This window comes from Heterodontus francisci, chromosome 36 (assembly GCF_036365525.1).
Source record: "Heterodontus francisci isolate sHetFra1 chromosome 36, sHetFra1.hap1, whole genome shotgun sequence".
Taxonomy (NCBI): domain Eukaryota; kingdom Metazoa; phylum Chordata; class Chondrichthyes; order Heterodontiformes; family Heterodontidae; genus Heterodontus; species Heterodontus francisci.
This window is the reverse complement of record NC_090406.1, coordinates 9,349,112-9,372,417: the sequence shown is the minus strand read 5'-3', so window position 1 is coordinate 9,372,417 and position 23,306 is coordinate 9,349,112. Positions and strand designations below refer to the sequence as shown.

General features: G+C 42.9%; 1 protein-coding gene across 1 annotated transcript in view; it reads left to right on the top strand.

The window, feature by feature from the left end:
• The window catches only part of LOC137351573 (guanine nucleotide-binding protein G(I)/G(S)/G(O) subunit gamma-7), a 231,760-nt gene extending 208,794 nt beyond the window's left edge, over positions 1-22,966 (top strand). The window contains exons 5-6 of the transcript XR_010969519.1: positions 21,047-21,155; positions 22,493-22,966. The gene's annotated coding sequence lies outside the window, so the exon portion shown is untranslated. The remainder of the gene's footprint in view (positions 1-21,046; positions 21,156-22,492) is intronic.
• Positions 22,967-23,306: the final 340 nt, after the last annotated feature.

The following is a 23,306-nucleotide window of genomic DNA, read 5'->3' as shown; positions in this document are numbered from 1 at the left end:
AAAGCTGGAACTACTCAGCAGGTCTGGCAGCATCTGTGAAAAGAGAAGCAGAGTTAACGTTTCGGGTCAGTGACCCTTCTTCGGAACCCTCAGCAAGAAGGGTGAGTGGTTCCAGCATTTCTTGTTTTTATTTCAGATTTCCAGCATCCGCAGTATTTTGCTTTTATAATAAAGAATAAAGATGGCTCATCCGCATTATAAATATGGCCCCTGCAGAATTTTGTGGGGACAAGTCTACCACTCATCAGGGTGAGACAAGTTGATGCATATCAGCTATAGCTTAGGTTGGTAGCACTCTTGGCACTGAGTCACAAGGTTCAAGTCCCATTTGAGCACAAAAATCAAGATTGATACTCCAATGCAGTACTGAGGAAGTGCTGCACTGTCTAGCGATATCTTTGCCGGCATGGACTTAGTGGGCCGAATTGCCGCCTCCTATGTCATCAGTGACTGTATGTATGGGCTGCATTTTACCAGACCCTCAACGTCGGGGGTCATGGCAGGGGGGCCCGTAAAGTACTTGTGGGTGTGGCCCGCCATGACCTCCAATGCTGAGAAGGCCCCGCCGCATTTTACTGGCAGCAGCGAGGCCTCCGTGCAGCCCCCTCGCTGCTTGGTGGTGGGGCCTTCATTTAAATATTAAAATTAATTAAAAACAAATGCTAATTAACTTGTCCCACGCCGATTTTATAGCCGCCTGCTGCAACTCACGCCTTCCAAATGGTGGGGAGAGCGGAGGAGTGAAATTATCTGGAGGGAGTAGGGAAAACCTTTCTTATTGGCTGTGGGGATGGTGGAAAGGGGTTGAAGGGCAAATGGGGAGAGGTTGGGTTGCTAATAAAGTTAATTGTCTACATTTTTGGCAATAAAAAACACACGGGGGCTTGGGAACGGGCCTCCAGCTTTTAATTATTTTTAAAATGTAAATGAGTGGTTATTTAACTTTAGGACTTTAATTTGTTCCTAAGAGCTTGAAGCCCTATAAAAATGGCACCGGCGCTTGTGCGGTGACGCCAGACTCCATTGTCGGGGACAGAGCGGCCATCCCCTTACATCATCACGGGTGGCCGCTCCACCCTCTCCATCTAAGTGAGCCCCTTCGCAAAATGTCTTGGGGGCTCAGCAGCGGCGCTTCCGTGTCGGAAAGCCGCCGACTTCAAAGCACGCCACTGCTAAGTGCAGCGCACTAATAAAATACAACCCTATGACTCTATTTACCCTCACTGCAAGTTTTTTTGTGCACAATACCATGCTAAGCCTTGAAGTCATTAAACCACCTGTTACTGGCAATGAGATCCCCAAAAGTCTGAGCCTTCTCAATAAATGTCAAATAAAGTGTCAAAATCAGTTATGATGGAATTTTTGGGTATGTCTTCCTTTAAACCTCGTGACCTAGTACGATGTCATCGTCTTCAAATTTAGCCATTTCCTTTTTTTAATCTGCAGAGGAAATTAGTGCCAAGCTCAATCCTGTCTTCAACCTATTATCAATGACTGTACACTTTTCCAGGAGTTAGGGTTCAATACCAGGAGCCTGCTTGAATTTTACTGTCCCCAGCTTTGGCACCTCGAGGTCAGTTGTAGTACCCAAGTGCTGCCACGGCTGAGGATCATCTTCTTCAGCACAGTTTGGGGAATAATCTTGACTGTTACTGGCCTAAATGCACCTACACTGCAGAAGGATTGCTGTCTGAACAGTATTTAGACTCATTGCTGCTCTTGTAGGTAGGAGTGAGCAAGGAAACTGAGACTACCAATTGGTAGGCATCTGATTTTGAACAGTATTTCAAGCTAGCTGATTACTGTGGTGCTGATTTTTGGGGTGGACTGAGGAATTATTACTGATGAGAAATCAAGTTACTGTACATCAAACCTACTGCTTTAGTTTTTACCAAATGACATAGTGTGGCAAGTGAAGAAAGTCTACTTCTCAGTCACAATATTAGCAAAGGTGCATTTTGTTTTGCTGTGGGGAGGTGGTGGCAATTTGATCATCAGATTTCTTCCTTCACCTCTCATGAAGATGGTATGGCCTGTTGGGTTGCAGTTTCACAGGCTAAAGGCGCTTTGTACCTCATCCAAGTGACTATTATAAATTAGAGAGCACTATTCCGCAATTGAAGCTAACCTGATCTTCCTAAGTTTACCCAACAACAATGGACATATGTTTCCAGCAGAGAGAACCAGTGAAGATGATGTGAGATGGCATACCGTGCCTCCATAGGCAACATTGCAATATAAATGGTAGCGCTTTATGTAGTCATCAGTTTACTTGTTAAGGCGAATGTTATGTGCCCTGACAGATATACTAAGCTGATTATTTCTTGCAGGAGAGGTTTTGACAAGAATCCGGTAATCCATTTAGTGCACAATCAGGAGATGTTCCTAAGTTGTTCCGGCAGAGGTGAGAGTTAATCGGGTAGTATGATCATTAGCTGTACATGGTTTTCTTATCCCACTACTCAGCAAACTCTGCATAACCTCTTTGGGACATCTTCCTCAGGTAAATTATTCAGACCTTCCTAAGAAATGAGAGAAACCTGTCATCCTGCCCCTTACTGACACAAAGTTAATGTCATATTGCCTTTGGCTGTTCTGTATTGATTATTTTGTGGTTTTTTACATACATGGGGGAACATGTAGAAATTAAGTCTTTGAGCACTGCTGAAATTAGATATATTTACTTGTCAATGTTTTTAGAAATGTACAAATCGTGTTCTATTTCCCTGATCACCCCCAGGCTTTGCTCACATCTAGTTAACCCTATTTCAATGGATTTTAGTTATCAACACCTTGTTCCACTCTTCAGTTATGCCTATGTTTTCAAGTCTGATACTTGGCATAGATTCTACCTATTCATATTCAATGTGCAGCAGATCTATTCCTTGCTCTATGTGGCAGGCCAGTGTTTGAAATTTTTTTTTTAGTTAGTTTGCTCCCCTCCTCTTCAGACGTAGAGCTCTTGTTCATCTACTGGTGCATCCACTGATCTCCATCAAAGGCCATTCTTCAGGCATGAACTGAAATAATGATTGCAAGCAAGCGGTTCAAGCTCTCACTCAGACTTACACCATGCTTTCTGGAGTCAGTGAGTACAGAACCCTGCCCGTTTCCTTCCACTTTCCCTTTCTAGAAAGCACTTGGGTTTATTGTAGCATCCCAGCTTTTCTTTTTCAGTCCAATCAAAACTAAAAGTTAGTGCTCAAAAATTGATACCAAAATTTACTTGCTACTAAGATCACGTGCTGTGTGAATGAGAGATGGCTGCCAGACTGTGGGATATATTAATGGAGAAAACTATAAATCATTTTATTTTATACAGGAATGTACATATCTCACCTTGGTTGTTTGATACCCTTATGCAGATAATCGAGAGCTTCAGCAATTAAAATGTTATCCAGATTTGCAAAGTGCATTTAAAGAAAACACTTTAACATCATTTTAAGAATGTTTTTGTAGCAAAATTGATTGCCTAATTCTGACCTTGTTGCCAAACCTGTCTGAATTTCTTACTGCTAATGTGTGTAGAATTATTTCTCTTTCCTTTAATTTAGCTTTAATCTTTATTTTTTTCTGACTGTACCATAGCCTACTTTGTTAGTGTTTACATTTTTTTGTGGAAATGTTACAAAATGGATTTATAACACAATAAAATATTCACATTTTCAATCTTCTCCAAGTTTGATATTCTTTACAAGAAAATGCAATGGGATTGTTGCACAGTGGGTTATTATGCTACTGGACTGTGTTGTGGACTGTTACAAATGCATTTTCTCCCATTGTTGCTTGCTCTGCAAGTTTCAAATGTTGGTTAGTGGAGAAAGACGCACCAGTTGTAAACCAGCTGCAACTTCACAGGGAAAGGAAAAAGATGAAGTTTACCCTCCTCTCCCGCTTCTCGAGCTGTGCTTCAGGCAAGAGATTAAAGAACAATGCAGTACTATAGTGTGGTGAGATTCTAGTTTCAGATCTGCCACTAAGGAGAAGGGCAAACTGAAGGTCATGGGGGTAAAATTCACCAGAAGTACAAAACAGGCGATAGCAAATCGGCAGCCAACTTTACATCATACCCTATATCCTCTTTTCCATTGCCAGGACCGTGATTTAATGTCTCATCTGAAAGATGGCACCTTCAACAATGCAGCACTCCTTCAGTCCTGGAATGTCAGCCTATCTTGTGTTCAAGTCTCTGGAGTGGTGCTTAAACTTTCTTGCTCTGCGGCATCAGTGGTACATTGGGCCATGGCTGATAGCTATTTTTAATGACCAGTAAATAACATGGAAAGATGTATTGTTTATTTGGGCTACTTTATTTCCTTTGTTAAAAACATTGACTCCTGTTGGCGTGCAATTTCACAGCTGCCAGCCCCTTCTCGTGTGGGATACATTATGCTTTTAGGATTCAAATACTATGAATTATTTAAGTTTCACGCTCTTGGTTTAATTGGCACAACATTAAATGCCCAAAAATTGTGTTTTCAATTTTATATGGAAATTATTTATTTCCCATATATATCATTGCCTTCCCCACACACATTCTGGTCCTAGGAAATTGAGCAGTTCAGAATTTGAAACTGAGCCAGGAGATTGAGAGTTCCAGTTCCTGTGGATGTGCTTGCCTTAGTAGTTCTCAGTTGATGTGGTTGCACATGGAAATGAAACAGGTGTTCTGCACCACCTCCCCTCTTCCCCAGACAGGTATACATGCTACACACTTACCCCTACCTTTGGGGAATAATGATGACATGCGACAGGTAACCTGTGTAGTAATTAGTTATTGACTGTTTTGAATACACTGGATACATGGCATACATTGGCTGCAGCTTTACACAGGCTTGTGTAAAAATAATAACAAAAATCTTTGTCTTCTTTAAGTGTGTTATTTGTTCCCTCGGCATTACTGCTTTTAACCTTGATGCTGCAAACTTAACCCTACACAAGGAAATGTTTTAGCAAGTTTTTTCTCCTAAATATCTCCCCTTCTGGCAATTCATGCTCAGATACAATTTTGCAAGTGACACCCTCTTTCCAGCATTGCCGTGGTGTGATTCAAAAAGTGCTAGCCTGGGCCTCTGGATTACTAGACCAGCGACATTACCACTATGCCACCGCCTCCCCATATTTAATCTTCAGACTGTGTTGTTCGCTATTCTCAGCAAGTGTAGCAGTAGGGATACTGGTTAGGGAAAATCACAGCTCAGCCAGAATTCTTGCTCCTGATCCTTCCTCAGTAACTCCTGCTAGCTGTGTATGTGTGCCAACATATAAATTAAGCACAATTGAGCTCAGCTATAACTTGTTCCACAGCTGAATAACCTACTACACAGTTTTAGCTTCTCTATGAAGATAGTCGCTTGGCAAGCCTCACTGTTACCATCCATGGAATGGTACCACAGCAAAATTTAATCCCTCTAGGGGAGAAGGGTAGAAAATATGTTTAAACAATGAAAAGCTGGAAAATAATAAATAATGTAAGTTTGCAGTGTTAGGGTTAAAAGCAGCAATACGGAAGAAAAAACACACTTAAAGGATAGTAGACAAAGATTTTTGTTTTTTCGCAAGCCTGTGTAAAGCTGCAGCCAATGCATGCTATGTGTCAAGTGTATTCCGAACAGTCAATAGCTCATTATTACACAGGCTACCAGTAAGATGTCATCATTATTCCCCATGGACCCTTTTGTATTCATCAGTTCCTGGTAACTCTATTGGATGAGAATGGGGCGCTAAATTTCCTGAGACGTAACTTCTGTGTGCTGTACTAATCATTATCCTGCTTGCCAGAGTCTGGAGTGTTCTGCAGGTCACATTACATCAGTGACGAGACCTTTTTACACTCCTTGGACCAATTCACATGTAATTGCTATTATGTAATGAGCTAACTGTAGGAAATAAAAGTGAAGTCTGGTCGTTCATAATCGTTCAGACTATATGTCACCCACTGGCATTCATGAGGATGATAGATAAGTGGACTCTGATTTTAAAGATTATACCTATGCTTAGTACTCTGTTTACCTCTAGTAACACATATGGTGCTATGCCCCTTAATAGTGCACATGGGTATGATGCCTAAAGTACTGATGCTCTAAGTACAATACCCATGACAAGTTGGGAAATTGGTTTCAGTAACTTAGGTAATTTATGGGCTGGCAGCAGAAGAAAAATAACCATGAAAGCTGCTGTTGTAAAAATGGATTCTCCAGTCCTACATATGTCTAGTTAACTTTTAATGTTCTCTGAAATGATTTAGCAAGCCACTCCGCTTTTTAAAATTCATTAGAAGACTGAGCACTACCTTCTCAGGTAACTGAGGATCCCCAATAAGTGCAGCCTTAGCTTGCCAGGGTTGCCCAAATCTCCAGAACAAATAAATGATAAGTGTATCATGAGATGTGACACTGCGCCATGTAGTCCTGGAAGGTATTCTTAGTCTGTTCTACTGTACCACAGTAAGAATAAGTGCCTAATATGCTTTACAACCCTTAAACACTGAAAAACGTTTAAGCTTGTCGAATGGGTAGAGATATTAGACGAAATTTTGCAGAAACGGTGGAGGTCCCATTATCGGGGTGGTTTTCAGTTGAGTGGGAGGCGGGGACTTAGTCTGCGATATTGCTAGGAGAAGGCAACTTAAGAGCAAGCAGGTGGGGTTAGCAGCCAATTAAGTACAGCGGGCAGACCTTCCATGGTGTAGGCCCAATCAGAGGGCCAGCAGCTCTGGAGCCTTGGCACTGCTGCTGAGAGAGCAAGGAGAACACGAGGGCACCTCCATTTTGAGGAGCCCTTGGACAGTGAACATTAAATAAATTTTTACGTGGGCCAAGCAGGCAGGACCCAGAGAACTGAGGGGAAACCCCTCCAGTGGCAGTGTTGGTGCTGTAGGGGTGTTACTTGCTGCCAACGACCCCAGCCCTGAACCATGAAATATCCGACTCTGCTGGCCCCTTCCCTGGAAAGCCACTGGGAGGCAGCCTCCATGCAGCTGGCAGCCTCCCCATGTGGCAGGGGCTGTTTTGCCACTGGCAAAATGCCAACAATCCTGCAAAATTGCCTTTATTGGGGCTATTACTTATTCAAATTGGCTGCCTGCCTCCATTTGGTTGTCAATCGAGCTGTTGCCATTCCCACTGCTGGGAAACTTCCATGGCAGCGGGACTCCATCAGGGAGCAGGATTTTACTGGACCCTGGGTGGCAGGGGCGGAGGCGGGGGAAGACAGTAATTGCTGGAGAGTCGTCCTGATGCAGTTCCAGGCATTTTACCGGCCACCCCCACCTCCATTCCACCACCTGTGGATAGTAAAGTTATGCCCATTAAGTCATACAAGCTAGACGATACCAGATTCATTCCTTAGTAGGTGCTGTCAGATAATCTCAGTTGAGGTAAGGAATATGTATTAATGACTTGGATGATGAGACAGAGAGTAATGTATCTACTTTTGGTGATGATACACAGCTCGGTGGAAAGGTAAGCTGCGGGGAGGACATAAAGGGGCTGTAAAGCGCTATAGACAGGTTAAGTGAGTAGGCAACAAGATGGCAAATTGAGTGTAATGTCGGGAAATGTGAAGTTGTTCACTTTGGTCATAAAAATAGAAAAGCAGAATTTTTTTAAAAAGTGAAACTTGTAAGTGTTGATGTTCAAACAGACTTGGGGGTACTCGTACAAGGAACGCACAAAGTTAACATGCAGGTGCAGCAGACTATTAGGAAGGCAAATGGCATGTTGTCTTTATTGCAAGGGGACTGGAGTACAGGAATATAGAAGTCTTACTAAAATTGTACAGGGCTTTGGCACCTGGAATACTGTGCGCAGTTATTGGTCTCCACATTTAAGAAAGGATATACTTGCACTGGAGGCGGTGCAGCAAAGATTTACTAAATTGGTCCCTAAGATGAGGGGGTTGTCCTATGAAGAGAGAATGAGTCAATTGGGCCTGTATTCTCTGGAGTTTCGAAGAATGCCTGGTGATCTAATTGAGACAAACAAGATTCCGAAAGGGCTTGATAGGGTAGAAGCTGATTGTTTCCATTGGTCAGGGAATGTAGAACACGGCACAGTCTCAGGATAAAGGCCAATCTTTCAGGACTGAGATGAGAAATTGCAACACAAAGGGTTGGAAATCATTGGAATTCTCTACCCCAGAGGGTTGTGGATGCTCCATCGTTGAATACATTTAAGGCTGGTGTAGGTAGATTTTTGGTGTCTCAGGGAATCAAGGGATATGGGGAGCAGGCAGGAAAGTGGAATTGAAGCCCAAGATCAGCCATGATCGTATTGAATGGTGAAGCAGACTCAATGGCCATATGGTCGTCTTCTGCTCCTATTATATTCTTGAGGTACTACAATTTACTTCCGTGCTTCTGGTCTAGGAATGGGCAGAAAAGTCAGTTACCCTACCACTCCTGATTTCTATCTGATAACTTCTGTTGAGTAATACATGTCTGGAAGGACATGGTTACCTTTGATGCACTCTGGGTAAATGGCCTGGCAACACTTGCTGTCTAGAGTGTCAGGCAAACCCCACCTGCCAAGATTGAGGCATACATTATTTCACCACATGAATATTATAACTTAAAATTAGAAGCCCTTACTGGAAGGGCATTTGCATAGTACCAGACAATATTGAAACAATGAGGACCCAGTAGTTCCCCAATACACAGAAGTGGTCAAACCAGTTTTAGTCACATGACTAGCTGGCTGGAGTGCATCTCCTCTCCTGCCTGTCTGCTCATCTCTCAGGGAACTGAAACCATTGAAGACACGTAAACTCAGAGAAAAAAGGTTTCCTACATGAACAGGGTTTAAGATGAATACTGGGCCCCAATGAAATGCAATACCATATCTTCAATCAAGGACTATAGCAAGCTCCAGAAACAGTAACAAGATGTTGTCTCAAACTGTTCTACTTATCTTTTCATCTCTTTTCTGTCCCTTTTTTTTGCATGTTTATATCACGTGTGCTTGCTAACGTGGGCATGCTGTATATCCATAGGCATATTTGAATTTAAGGTTTAATAAATTTCATCTTTCTGCTTTAAACCAAAGAAAGCCTGTTTGTGCTCATTTCTTTGCCTGATTATTGGAAACTGTGAACTAGGGTTCACAAAAAGGGAGCTCAAAATGCAGTGTGTTAAAAGTAAAACCCCGTTACAGTAAGACCAGGTGAAGACCACAAAAGACCCCTAGACATTGCTCACTTGATCTTAACAAGAGTTACACATGAAATTGACTTCTTCAGCAAGATGAACATTGAATTGTAACCAATGAGAGTCAATGCCTCCAGGAAATGAGAAAACTGCAGGATCACAACATGTATATAATGCAATGGGCCTTAACTATCAAAAGAATAAAATTATATTTGTTTCGATATCATTCCATCCAGAAAGTGCTGATTGTGAAATGGACAGATGTGTGGCAAATGAATTATAACACAGAAGTGTGAAGGGATATATTTTGGTAGGAAGAATTAGGAGAGACAATATGAACTAAATGGTGCAATTTTAAGGGGGGGTTCAGGAACAGAGACACATTAGGTCTATGTACACAAATCCTTGGCGATGGCAAAACAAGTTAAGAAGTCTATTTAAAAAAAACATAAGGGATCCTTCGTATTCTTAATAGTGGAATAGAGTACAAAAGCAAAGAAATTATGTTAAACCTTTATGAAACACTGGTTAGGCCTGAACTGGAGTATTGTGTTCCCTTCTGGGGGCACACTTTAGGAAGGATGTTAAGGCCTTGGAGAGGATGCAGAAGAGATTGTCTAGAATGTTACCAGGAATGAGGGACTTCAGTTATATGGAGAGACTGGAAAAGCTAGAGTTGTTCTCCTTAGAGGAGAGAAGGTTAAGAAGCAATTTGATAGAAGCATACTAAATCATGAATGGTTTTGATAGAGTAACTGAAGAAGGCTGTTTCCATTGGCAGAAGGGTCGGTAACCAGAGGATACAGATTTAAGGTGATTGGCAAAAGAACCATGAGAGAACATTTTGTTGCTTTGTAGATAATATATTAGCATAGATTAAAGATTGGTTAATGGACAGAAGATGAGAGTAGGAATAAAAGGACATTTTTAGTTTGGCAGGCTGTAACTAGCTGGGTGCTGCAAAGATCAATAGTTGGGCCTCAGCTATTTAAAATTTATATTAATGACTTAGACAAGTGTAACGTATCCGAGTTTGCTGGCAATACAAAATTAAGTGGGAAAGTAAGCAGTGAGGCAGACACAAAGAGGCTACAAAAGGGCAAAAACAGGTTGAATGAGTGGGCAAGAATGTGGCAGATGGGATACAGTGTTGCAAAGTCTGAAGTTATCCACTTTGGTAGGAAAAATGAAAAAGCAGAATAATTTTTGAATAGTGAGAGACTGAGAAATGTTTGCATTCAGAGGGGCCTGGGTGACCTTGTACATGAATCACAGCAAGTTAACTTGCTGGCACAGCAAGCAAATGCTATGTTAGCTTTTGTTATAAAGAGTATAAGAATAAAGAAGTCTTACTACAATTATTCAGGGCATTGGTGAAGCCACACCTGGAGTACTGTGTGCAGTTTTGGTCTCCTTACCTAAGGAAGGACATACTTGGCCTAGAGGTAGTGCAACGAAGGTTCCCTAGACTGATTCCTGGGATGAGGGAATTGTTCTATGAGGAGAGATTGAGTAGACTAGGCCTATATTCCCTGGAGTTCAGAAGAATGAGAGGAGATCTAATTGAAACATAAAATTCTTAAGGGGCTTAACAGGATAGATGCTGAGAAAATGTTTTCCCTGCCTGGGGAATCTAGGACACGGGGGTCACAGTCTCCAAATAAGGAGTTGGCCATTTAGGCCTGAGATGAGGAGAAATTTCTTCACTCAGAGTTGTGAATCTTTGGAATTATCTACCCCAGGGAGCTGTGGATGCTCAGTGGTTGAGTATATAAAAGCAGAGGTTGATAGATTTTTGGGTGACAAGGAAATTAAGGGATTTGTGAATAGTGCCGGAAGGTGGAGCGGAGGTAGAAGCTCAGCCACGATTTAGTTGAATGACGGAGCTGGCTCAAATGGCCTGCCCCAACTCTTAGGTTCTTATTCTCCATAGATACTGCTCACCATCTGGTACCTTACATTTATATGGGAACATACAGCATATATATTGCCAGGTTAATTGACAATAAGACCTATCACAGTCAAGTCCAAATCTGTTCTCGCTGAAAAAACTTACCTTCTCCAATTTATGAATACTTTAGTCAGTTGTACTGTACCTATTGCTGCTTTTACAGATCAGCTAATGGACCAAGGGTCAAATCTGATGCCGTCCTGGTTAAGAAAGCTCAGTACCAGACTGGGCAGCGGCATTATCATCAAATTAGCCATTGTGGGGATCTCCTGTTACTGCAGGGATATTCTGTTTTTATATATCCGACTGTGCATTTGTGATAAATTGTAAAGAATATCAATTACTGAAAGTCATACTGTTCAGAAATTGACTTATTGCAGAAGCTCTTGTGCTTGTAAATTTAATTACATAATTCAATTACGTAATAGTAAATTTTCACCATAATTTAAAATAGAAGATACATTGCTAATAAACACAAAGAGACAAAAATTTATTTATTTGCATATAACCTGGAACTCAAAAGAGCAAAATTCAAAGCAAAAAAAGAACTGTCCTCATGACCAGCTGTTTGAAGGTAAATCCACATTTGATATGTGGGAGGCTTTTAAAGAGAGGTTGATTAGCGTGCAGGAGAGACATGTTCCTGTGAAAATGAGGGGTAGAAATGGCAAGATGAGGGAACCATGGATGACAGGTGAAATTGTGAGACTAGCTAAGAGGAAAAAGGAAGCAAACATAAGGCCTAGACGGCTGAAGAAAGACAAAGCTTTGAAAGAATATCGGGATTGTAGGCGCAATCTGAAACGAGGAATTAAGAGGGTTAAAAGGGGTCATGAATATCTTTAGCAAACAGGGTTAAGGAAAATCCCAAAGCCTTTTATTCATATATAAGGAGCAAGAGGGTAACTAGAGAAAGGATTGGCCCACTCAAGGACAAAGGAGGAAAGTTATGCTTGGAGTCAGAGAAAATGGGTGAGATTCTAAACGAGTACTTTGCATCGGTATTCACCGAGGAGAGGGACATGACGGATGTTAAGGTTAGGGACAGATGTTTGATTACTCTCGGTCAAGTCGGCATAAGAAGGGGGGATGTGTTGGGTATTCTAAAAGGCATTAAGGTGGACAGGTCCCCAGGTCCGGATGGGATCTATCCCAGGTTACTGAGGGAAGCGAGAGAGGAAATAGCTGGGGCCTTAACTGATATCTTTGCAACATCCTTAAACACGGGTGAGGTCCCGGAGGACTGGAGAATTGCTAATGTTGTCCCCTTGTTTAAGAAGGGTAGCAGGGATAATCCAGGTAATTATAGACCGGTGAGCCTGACGTCAGTGGTAGGGAAGCTGCTGGAGAAGATACTGAGGGATAGGATCTATTCCCATTTGGAAGAAAATGGGCTTATCAGTGATAGGCAACATGGTTTTGTGCAGGGAAGGTCATGTCTTACCAACTTAATAGAATTCTTTGAGGAAGTGACAAAGTTGATTGATGAGGGAAGGGCTGTAGATGTCGTATACATGGACTTCAGTAAGGCGTTTGATAAGGTTCCCCATGGTAGGCTGATGGAGAAAGTGAAGGCGCATGGGGTCCAAGGTGTACCAGCTAGATGGATAAAGAACTGGCTGGGCAACAGGAGACAGAGAGTAGCAGTGGAAGGGAGTTTCTCAAAATGGAGACGTGTGACCAGTGGTGTTCCACAGGGATCCGTGCTGGGACCACTGTTGTTTGTGATATACATAAATGATTTGGAGGAAAGTATAGGTGGTCTGATTAGCAAGTTTGCAGACGACACTAAGATTGGTGGAGTAGCAGATAGTGAAGGGGACTGTCAGAGAATACAGCAGAATATAGATAGATTGGAGAGTTGGGCAGAGAAATGGCAGATGGAGTTCAATCAGGGAAAATGCGAGGTGATGCATTTTGGAAGATCCAATTCAAGAGTGAACTATACAGTAAATGGAAAAGTCCTGGGGAAAATTGATGTACAGAGAGATTTGGGTGTTCAGGTCCATTGTTCCCTGAAGGTGGCAACGCAGGTCAATAGAGTGGTCAAGAAGGCATACGGCATGCTTTCCTTCATCGGACGGGGTATTGAGTACAAGAGTTGGCAGGTCATGTTACAGTTGTATAGGACTTTGGTTCGGCCACATTTGGAATACTGTGTGCAGTTCTGGTCGCCACATTACCAAAAGGATGTAGATGCTTTGGAGAGGGTGCAGAGGAGGTTCACCAGGATGTTGCCTGGTATGGAGGGCGCTAGCTATGAAGAGAGGTTGAGTAGATTAGGATTATTTTCATTAGAAAGACGGAGGTTGAGGGGGGACCTGATTGAGGTGTACAAAATCATGAGAGATATAGACAGGGTGGATAGCAAGAAGCTTTTTCCCAGAGTGGGGGATTCAATTACAAGGGGACACGAGTTCAAAGTGAAAGGGGAAAAGTTTAGGGGGGATATGCGTGGAAAGTTCTTTGCACAGAGGGTGGTGGGTGCCTGGAACGCATTGCCAGCGGAGGTGGTAGACGCGGGCACGATAGCGTCTTTTAAGATGTATCGAGACAGATACATGAATGGGCAGGAAGTAAAGAGATACAGACCCTTAGAAAATAGGCGACAGGTTTAGATAGAGGATTTGGATCGGCGTAGGCTTGGAGGGCCGAAGGGCCTGTTCCTGTGCTGTAATTTTCTTTGTTCTTTGTTTTTGACCACCTTTGGAATTAAAATCATATTACTTTATAAATTTGTGAAGCTGAATTTTCCAGTGGGTAAATCTGTGTTTCTCCCTCCCGCACTTCCCTCCCCTCTTATCACAATGGGTATTTTCCACTGTTGACTAGCCTTATATTGGAAATTTTAAACTGAATATACTGGAATAATTTCCCCTGTTCCACAGGATATAAAGATGCTTTTTTATACACTTTCCAGCTCCCTGCATTGGAATTATAGGGAAGTAAAATTTGGCAGAGTGGAAAACAGCCGATTCAGTTCTAGGTGGGTTAGGTTAATACTAACCCCATTCTGTCCATGCTCAAATATGAATTGAGCAAGGTACTGGAGGGCTGTTGCTGCCCCGGGACGATAAAAGAAATTGACCACTTGAGTGAGATTTCATACCCCCAACCCCCAATTTTCCATCCATTAAAATTAATGGACAGAAAATCACTAGCTACGGATGCCAAGTTTCCCTCCTGACAAGTATTAGGAGGACTAACGCAGAAAATTTCTCATAATATTCCAGCAACACTGAATGCAGTCCAGAGAGAAGGGGAGAAAATTGCGCCCAAAATATCCTCATTAGTATTAGTGAGGATATTGCACAACAAATGCACAGAATCATTGGATGAATCCTTAACTCTGTTATTGTTTTCAAATGGGTGTGAATTTGATCTTTGACTTGCATTAAATCAAAGTGGAAACTTTCAAATCGTGAAAAATAAATCCTAAACTAAAATATTGAAATTGTTACTGCCTGCTGGTGAAAACCGTGTTTTGGAAATATTTTGGTTCTTGTTTGCTTTATATTTGACTTAAATTCCCCATTTGTTTTAAGTTTGGATTCCTGCCCAGTTTTACATCTCTTTTGTTTTTTGAAAGGTTGGTGTGGAACAACAAGATCGTAGGGTATGATTGAGCAATACAAACATTGATGCCCCCATATCTTTGTTGAGTTAGACTTAGGATCGAACCATAGACCTTTCTGATCTATTTGGCTCAATGTTAAATAGAGCAGTAATTTAACATTTTCCTTCTCATAGAGTCTCCCTGCAATGCAAAACCAACCCACAGCTGCAAGGGTGGCGGAGCAGCTGACCTCTTAAGCATTTGCCATGGTTACTTTTGAAATGGTACGAAGAAATAAAGGCCTGCTCAGATTGGGAAAAAGAACCCGACCCGAACCACAGCAGACCCGAGCCCGACCCGGCCCGAGTCCCTCCAATTTTGCCCCGTGCCTGACCCGAGCCCGAGCACAACCCGACCATCCCTTTACTTACCTTCCGACTTGGAAGCACCAGGAAGCTGCAGCATGTGCATGATGATGTCATAGAGATGACACTCTCTCACTGCGCAGACTCCGTTTCCCTGCTTGATGCCCCGGACTCCCAGCTCAGTTAAGTTTTTTAATTTTAATACTTACTAGCAGGACACTTACCGTGTGTGAACGGCCCGACCCAACCCGGATCTGGCCCGACCCAAGCCCGAAATCCGGACCCGGAAGACGGGCCCAACCCGACCTGAACCCGACACATGTCGTCGGGTCCCGTTGGGTTTCGGTCGGGTAGCAGGCCTTTACCGAAGTCTACCGCCAGAAGTTTAGAACCCTCAAAAAACAAGCCAATTGAACCTATCTGGAGTTTGAAAGAAGCAAGCAGCTGACTTTTGACCAGTGGCTGAGGGCTTTAAAAATACAGCTCAGTTATGAGACACTCTGAGAAGTAATCCTGTTAGAGGAATTTAAAAACTGTCTCCCATTCTCAATAAAAACTCATGTCGAGGAGCAGCGGGTTCAGGGAGCCCGGCAAGCAGACGTTCTGGCCGATGAATTTTCTTTAATCTATAAGTCGGTTTCCCAGGGGAGAATCTTTCCTGATCACCCCCACAAAACCGAAAAGGACAAAGGGTGGGAAGGTGATAGAAGCCCAGGCAGTCCTGGAAGAGAAAGGAAAGCAGGAGACACAGGGGGCCCTCCTCCAGCCAAAAAGGAAGGTGCTGTGAGTAAGAGTGAGACCCAGAGACCTGTGTTCTTCCACTGTAACAAGGCAGGGCATTTAAAAGCTGAATGCTGGAAATTAAAGGGGAAACCGGTAGGGTTATTCAGGGCATACACGCTCAATGAAGACGAGGACCTGATGGAAAGCATGGAATGGGCTGTGGCGTTGATACAATAAAGGTGTAACCCAGGAAGGTTACTATGGCCAGTGCAGGAAAAGTTAATAGGATTCCTGAAGGTTATCAGGGTTTTGTATCTGAAGGGAAAGTAACCCCATATCCCTCGAGTGGGACAAGCAAGCCCATAGTAATTCTCAGGGACATGGCCCACTAGATTCCTTTTACTGGGAAAAGGCCTGATCTTTCCCTCAGAGAGTGCAGTGAACACCAGAATGGTGGTGAATGGTATTCGAGGGCAGTGTATGTCTATACCTGTACACTGGGTGCACCTGGAGTGCAACCTAGTTTTGGGACCGGTGATTGTAGGGATTGTCCCTAGTTTGCTTGTGGACGGAGTTGCCCTGCTCCTAGGTAATGATCTGGCGGGGGTGAAGGTGGTAGGCCCCACCCCAAGTAGTGAAAGAAAGATCGCAGGAGGCCAGAGAGACAGAGCGGCAGCAGGAGACGATCTCCTGCAGAGTCCCTGAATGTGTAGTGGGTCAGGCCATGATCAAACCAGCTCCCCCAGAGGAGACTGCATTGACACTGCAGGCAAATGTCCATGAGGTCTGCCTGTCCAAGACTTTGGAAAGTTAGGAGACCCAGGGAATGAATTAAATGGATTTTCCCTAGGTGAGGCTCAGCGAGCTGACCCAGTATTACAAGGGTTTAGCACAGGCTGCCAATCTTTTAAAAGAATGAGGTACTGATGAGGAAATGGAATTCCCCTCACAGTCCTGAAGGCCAGGAGTGGACAGTAGTTCACCAGTTAGTGGTGCCACAGAGGTACCGGGGAGAAATATTAAGAAGGGCCCACGAGACTACAGTAGCTGTACTTGCCGGTATACAAAAGACCAAAACCCACATAAGGCAGCAGTTTGACCGGCCAGAACTCCATAAAGATGTGGTGGAGTACTGCAGGAGTTGCCACATGTGCCAGGTTGAGGGGAAACCCCAACCTAAAGTGAAACCTGCACCTCTATGTCCTCTATTGGTGTTAGGAGGACCCTCCAGCAGAGGACTGGTAAACTATAGGGGACTCCAGCTAAGAACAAAAGGGGACAGGCAGGCACATGGCTGGCAAAAGTTCAGAAAGAGAAGGGGAAAAAGTGACCCAGAGGGCAGGTTAAAGGAAGTCCGGGAGGAATCCCGGATGAAAATCCCTACCGCCCAGTCAACCAACCCAGAAAAATGTGAAAAGTTAGACCCCACATCTTCCTATGTAAATGCAGACTCTAGAACAACCCCGCCAGAGTTGCTAACAGCATTTACAGGAACCTGCAGTGACAAAGAGAGACCTCTAAGGGGCAGAGAAACCGTGAGGGTGATGCCTCACCTAGTCAAAGGGTCACTGGAAAATGCAGTTAAGTCTGCACAAATACCTACAGGTAGGAGTGCCTCAGAGAACAAAGGAGAGAGTAACAGACTCCTGCCCCACAGTCAGAGGAAAAGGGAACCCCCTATCATTTGAAGCCAAAGGGCTTTGCATGAATCAGGGAGTTCAGGATAGACCCACCCCTACTAACTCTCCTGGAGAAAAAAAGGGGGAATTAAAGCAGCCCTGCCCCCCCCCAGAACAGACCATTTTTAATGAGCTTCAAGAGTGGTGAATGAATGAGAGAAATGCATGGTTTTCTTTCCATGTTTTCTATTTCTCTCAGACTCTGTAATGAAATGTGCCATTTTCTTCAACTCGCACTTCATTCCCCTGGGTGTGGAGGTGTCAGGCAAACCCCCACTTGCCAAGACTGAGGCACACATTATTTCGCCACATGAACATTAAAACTTAAAATTGCAAGCCCTAACCGGAAAGACATTTCCATGGTAACAGACAATGTTGAAACAATGGAGACTCTGCAGTTGCTCTCCAATACACAGAAGTGGTCAGACTAGCATCCAACAAGGGATGTGAAGAAACTGTTCCATATAAAGAACTAGTTGCATGACTAACCTGCTGAGCACCCTGGGAGCTTTTTGAATTTGAACGCCCAAACAAAGGAATTGCCAGGCAGAATGCCATGTGCTCTGGAAACTGAAGCAAGAACACCTGCCTGCCTGCTGCCTATCTCTCAGGGAGCTGAAACCATTGAAAACATGTGAAACTCAAAGAGAGAAGGGTTAGCCACGTGAACAAAATTTTAAGAAGATTATTGGGTCCCAACGAAACGCAAGAATATAACTTCAATTAAGGACTAAAGCGAGCTCGAGAAACAGTAACAAGATATTGCCTAAAACTGTTCTACTTATCTCTTCTACTCTTTTCTGTCCCTATCTTGCATATTTATATCGCGTGTGCATGCTAGTGTGAGCGTGTCATATATCTGCAGGTGTGAACTGTATTAGAATTAAAGTTAAGATTTAATAAATTTCATGTTTCTGCTTTAAACCAAAGAAAGCCTGTTTGTGCTCAGTTATTTGCCTGATAATTAGAAACTGTGAACACGGATTCACAAAAAGGGGAGCTCAAAACAGTGTGTTTAAAATTAAACCCTGTTACAATAAGACCAGGTGAAGACAGCAAGAGACCCCCAAACACATTGCTCACTTGGTCATAACAGTTAGATAAAGAGGGGTGGAAGGAGGCTCACATGAGCCATAAACACCAGCAAACACCAGTTGGGCCAAATGAGCTGTTTTCTGTGCTGTAGGCTTGATGTAATTCTATGTAATGCCACTGAGGCAAACTGTCCTTTTCCAAATGTATGCTCTTCATTAATGTGCTTTTCCAGTGAATGTGACAAGAGAGACAAAACAACCAAGCCAGATCATGTCCTCACCCATTCTCCATAGACATATGCTTATATTTTTTCTGGGAGGAGGCATCTTCTTTTCCAGTCTTCCCCTCTTTCCTCCTCTCTTTACTTATGATGAAGACTTTTGCTGGAATGCAATTTAACAGTAATTGGCAGCCATTCAGTACTTTGCCCAAGTGGCTATTCTACATGTGTGAATCTAATCAACAGTAACAGCTTGTATTTATATAGCACCTTAAACACAGACAAAAAGTCCCAAGGCACTTCACAGAATAGTAATCAGACAAGACACTGAGCTCAAAAAGGAGCTATGAGGAGTGGTGCCTATAAGCTTGAGCAAAGACGATGATCCTTTAAGGCATGTCTTATAGGAGGTTCTGATGAAAGGTCACTGACCTGAAACGTTAACTTTGCTTCTCTCTCCACAGATGCTGCCAGACCTGCTGAGTATTTCCAGCACTTTTTGGTTTTATTTTTTATAGGAGGTGAATTGAGGTTTAGGAAGGGAATGCCAGAGTTTAGACAGCTGAAGGTGTAACCACCAAAAATGGCTAGAATTGAAGGAACATTAAGAGTTCTAGGAGGTTATAGGGTGAGACCATGAAGGATTTGAGCAGGAACACAGGGGTGATGGGTGAATGGGACTTGGTGTGGGGTTGGGTATGGGTAACAGATTTTTGGATGAGCTGAAGTTTATGAATGGTGGGAGGTTCACCAGGGGAGATTTGGAATTGTTGAGGCTGTACCGTCAGACTATTCAATCATGGAGCCCATTCCAATTCTATCGACTTAACATCCAGACATGTACACCTTCGAGCAAGAGTCACTGGAGAGTGATAAGAAGCAGGAACTCTGGCAGATTTTTTTTCCTCCCTACTCCTAGCAAAGGCTAATTGTCATACCCTTTCAGTGAACTTGGGATCTTCAGATTTCTATGGCTTGGTACCGCATGAGGTGTGCCTAAACCTGCAAGAACATCAAGGGAGTATTACAACTTTTCATTGATGTAACTAGATAGTGATTGGGGGCAGGATCCCTTCCAGCAGCAACACTAAGGCCAAGTTAGTATTTGCAGCTCAGATCAGGTAGCAAACGCAACCTTGAGAATTAAGCATGGTGAAATCCTGAGTAGGTGAGACTCAGCCACAGCTGAGGATGCATCTATCCAACAATCCATCACTAGATTGCATGGAACATCCTTTTAATAGTGTTCAGAGGTGCAGTGGATGCATCTGCAATCATTCTAACCGAGGAGGTGAAGTAAGAGCATCTAGCCTAAATAGAAAAGGGGGTAATCAACGTGCAAAGACATGATTAGATTTTTTTTACCTTTACTAAGTACTAACAACTTAATGGGTAGTTGTGCCATTCTGGGTAGTTATAAGCTCTGAATTAGCTGATCTCAGCCGGGGCAGCAGGCAAATTCCACTTCAGTGACTTCCAAAAAATGTGTTATGCATGAGGAAAGGTGTGATAACCCCACACCCACGGTCTTGATGCCCGCTGTCCAGACTTTTGTGAGGAATGACCATGTGCAGACAATGCCGGCAAGAATCAGCACCTTCAGGACAGGAGGGAGAAGTGTGGAAAAATTAGAAGAAAAATTATAAGAGCAATCTATTGCTGCTACAGATAGGGGCTTATGCTTAATTATTGCATTATGCTAATATCAAGACTGCTAGAGATGCGCAGTCCTTTCTTACGGGTGGTCTGGTTATATGCCAGGTTCTGATGGACAATAACAGCTGGCACAATCTTAGTTTGTAGTAAAGGCCTGCTCGGGTATCAAATTTAAACATGACCCGGGCCTGACCCAACCACATCCAACTTGGGCCCGAGCCCTTTGATTTTTTTTCCTGCACCCGACCCGACTACCGTAACAAAGTTAATTATATCAAACATACCTTGTCCAAATGTTGTGATCCTCCGTTCCAGCAGCAGGCTATTCCTGCAGAATTGTGCAGAAGTTCCCTCCCTGAGCAAGGCAGCACTGTGTCCGTGTTCAGCCCGACCCGATCCAGAAGAGAGACCCGACTCGACCCAAACCCGACACATGTTGTCAGGTTTGGGTCGGGTAGCCATGCTTTAGTTTGTAGGGTTTTTTAAATTCAAGTTACAGAGAAAACAAAAGGTAGGAAATTCTGTGGTGTTCCTCCATCAGCACCGCTCCCCCCCCCCCCTCCCCTCCCCAACCACCCTATTTTAATTTTTCTGTAGTTTGTTTGTTAATGAAAATCCTTGTTCAGGAATGTAAGAAAATAGTTTTATAAATAGAAAGTACATTTGCCAATAATACATTGCTGAAAAATAACATTGAAATTTTTTGTCTGTTCCAGAAAGGCTGGAATCTGTATCAGGATTGATTTGGAATCTGGGTTTGATGTCTTAATTCTCAAGACATCAGATGAGGGGATGAGTCTCAGGTCTCTTGTGTGGGAAAGAAAGGTAATTTCCTGAGAAGGCTCATAAAAACAAGATTCCAAAAGCCCCCCCAAGCTAGATAAAGTCAGAATGAGCAAGAGGCTAACCATGAATAAAATGCTAGGAATTTCCACTCTGCTGGGGAGCCTGGGCCAAGGGGAAAGGGCCAGGACGTTTTGCTTTTACATGCCGGTGCAGTTGCACACATGATCAGGCAGACCGCTGACTCCGAGTCATGACATACTAGACTGCTCATAAAACCCACCTCGTGTGTTTGTAATTTTAAAAAAAATAACAGCACGGAACAATATTGTTTGTTTGGGCAAGTGTTGTTAGTCTTTTCAGTCTTGGAATTTTCTCTCTTTTTCTCAAAGTAATGTCCTGCTTACTTAGACATGAAGGTATTTTGCATGAAAGTGAGAGACTGTGTGTTTTGCAGTTCCAGACTGGGAATTTGTTCCAAGAAAACAGGCCAAGCTGTGCGGGTATTCTGCAGTATGCTAGACTGAGGAAATTTTGTATCGCATCTGGCCAGACAGAATATGTTTTGCAGCAGTAATAGACTATAGGAGCATTTTATTGTACAGTAGAGATTGAATGTGTACCTGTTCAGTGCACCAGACTGGTGGGAGGGGGGAAGGAGAACAGACAGGATAACAGGGATGTTTAGTCTAATTGTTTTATCCGACTGGGAATTTGAAAAGTCTACAAGAATCCAGAGTATCAGATGTAATTGAAATGTTTGCAATGTTTGGTCTCTGCACTATTGCACTGCATATGCCAAACTATTTCTTACTGAATCCTTGAGTTCTGTGGAGAAAGTTACTTAAAACACAAAGGTTTTATTATTTTAGGACTGTTCATTAACAGAATCATGTCCTGATATATTTAACATTCTTAAAATAAGTTTTGCTTTCTTCCTTCCCAAACTTCCTGCCTCCTCTCCTAATAGCACCAACTCATGCTGCAATGTCGTCTGACAGACACAACAGCCACTCCAGTCGTCATTCTTCACCTGTGACCATAGATGGTGAATGTGAGCAGGCAATTGAACAATCACAGCCACATCCAGCCCTGTCTTCACCTGATATTCTGACATGGGTGGCTGGTTAGTGATCAGGAGCAGACAGCCCTGGCTGATTTTATTTCTTCCTCCTTCCTGAATCCAGTGGTGCTACAGCCAATTTAGTAGTATTATATTTTCAGATCAGCTAACTCAACGCAAACCCTTTGGTCTATGTGACCCAGTTCCACACCAGGCACAGTCAAGCCATTAGGGAACCCTGAATGTATGTTAAAATGTATGTAACATTTGTATTGAATTTTGTAAACTTAAAAAAAAATCATTTTATTTTATTTAGGAGGACTGCAGAATATCCAAAGTTGAAGATTATGGTTCTGGATGAACATATAATGTTCCATATTGCTAATGGGTGGAATTTGGCTTCAGAAAGTGGAATCAGTGGGGAGCACAGGGTGTTCCAACCCAACTATATGTTCTGATGAAGGGTTACAGACCTGAAACGGTAACTCTGTTTCTCTCTACACAGATGCTGCCAGACCTGCTCAGTATTTCCGGCACTTTCTGTTCTCAACTAAAATGCATCCTATTTTTCTTGAATCTGATTCTTTAAAAAAATTACCAGATGTGTTCATACGAAGAAAGTCTAATTGGCCATTTGACCTCATCCTTTCAAAATGCCAGACTTCACATTGTAGCATTGGACTGTTCCTTAAATTAGTCCACTGCCCTGGGCCTGAACCACCTTCTTTGGCAGTCTGTTCCAGCTATTGATCACTTTGCTATGAAATACCCTGTTTCTGTCAAAGTATTGTTCCGGGTTTATTTTCTCTATCCTGTTAAGGTGCTGCAGGATTCCAAAATGTCATTCACATTCCCTGCATAAAGTGTAATTTTAAAAAGATTGTGCACAAAGATGTCAAACTGTTTAGTGATATTTTCACAAACATCATTAGTTTTATTCTAAAATAAAATATAATTGGGGGAGGTGGATTTGCTGTGCACAGCAGTGTTTGGTAGAAACTTGTAAACTGATCAACCATCTTGGCTATAATTGAAACCAGGCTAGTAAGACTAGAAAAAAAAAATTAACCAAGTTAACTTGGGGAAAAAAAGGGAGCTTTGACAATAGGTGGTTCGTTATTGCCCAGCAC